This window comes from Otolemur garnettii, unplaced genomic scaffold, assembly GCF_000181295.1.
Source record: "Otolemur garnettii isolate 467f Iridium unplaced genomic scaffold, OtoGar3 scaffold00018, whole genome shotgun sequence".
Taxonomy (NCBI): domain Eukaryota; kingdom Metazoa; phylum Chordata; class Mammalia; order Primates; family Galagidae; genus Otolemur; species Otolemur garnettii.
In genome coordinates, this window is record NW_003852413.1 from 17,970,341 (window position 1) to 17,971,415 (window position 1,075).

At 43.0% G+C, this 1,075-nt stretch overlaps 1 protein-coding gene across 10 annotated transcripts in view; it reads left to right on the forward strand.

Annotated features, from left to right (window-relative positions):
* CDC27 (cell division cycle 27) overlaps positions 1-1,075 on the forward strand; it is a 90,382-nt gene that overhangs the window by 44,425 nt on the left and 44,882 nt on the right. The window lies entirely within an intron of this gene.

Below are 1,075 nucleotides of genomic sequence, written 5' to 3' on the forward strand. Positions count from 1 at the left end.
AGCCCAGGAGTTGGAGGTTGCTGTGAGCGTGATGCCATGGCACTCTACCCAGGGGGATAGCTTGAGGCTCCATCTCAAAAAAAATAAAAATAAAATAAAATAAACAAATAAACAAATTAACTCTTAAACATGCCTTAATTAGGTAGTATATACATTATACTGTCATCTAGGCAAGTTGGCGCACACCTGTAATCCTAGCACTCTGGAAGACCACAGTTGGAGAATTACTTGAGGCCCAGAGTTTGAGACCAACCTGAGTAAGAGTGAGGACCCTCTCTACTAAAAATATAAAAATTAGCCTGGTGCAGTGGCATGCACCTATAGTCCCAACTCCTTGAGAGGCTAAGGCAGGAGGATCGTTTTCGCCCAGGAGTTTGAGGTTGCAGTGAGCTATGATGACACCACTGAACTCTAGCAGGAGCAACAAAGTGAGACTGTCTCCAAAAATAAAAAAAGAGACACTGTCTTTATGGCTGTGCACCAGTGGATACCAGTGTACCAGTAAACCCTTTGAAATGTTAGTATGCTCATGATATACTCTGAGCAGTGTTGCTTACTGTGAAAAGTGCTATTTTTCAAAACATGGGGGAAGTATTGACATCTATCAATATTAAATATTTTGTGCAAATTATTAGAAGTATACGTATGCATAAATACAAGAACCCAGTCCATAGCATACATATCCATAAGTATCAACATAAAAAAATTACATGCTAAAACAGACACAATGAATGGGGTCCCAGGACCAGGGACCTACTAAAATGACAGGACCATGAGATTTTTTTTTTTTTTTTTAAAGAGACAGAGCCTCACTTTATCGCCCTGGGTAGAGTGCTATGGCATCACAGCTCACAGCAACCTCCACCTCCTGGGCTTGGGTGATTCTCTTGCCTCAGCCTCCTGAGTAGCTGGGACTACAGGCGCCCACCACAATCCCGGGCTATTGTTTTTTTTAAAGAGACAGAGCCTCACTTTATCCCCCTTGTAGAGTGCCATGGCATCATAGCTCACAGCAGCCTCCTATTTCTGGGCTTAGGTGATTCTCTTGCCTCAGCCTCCTGAGTAGCTGGGACTA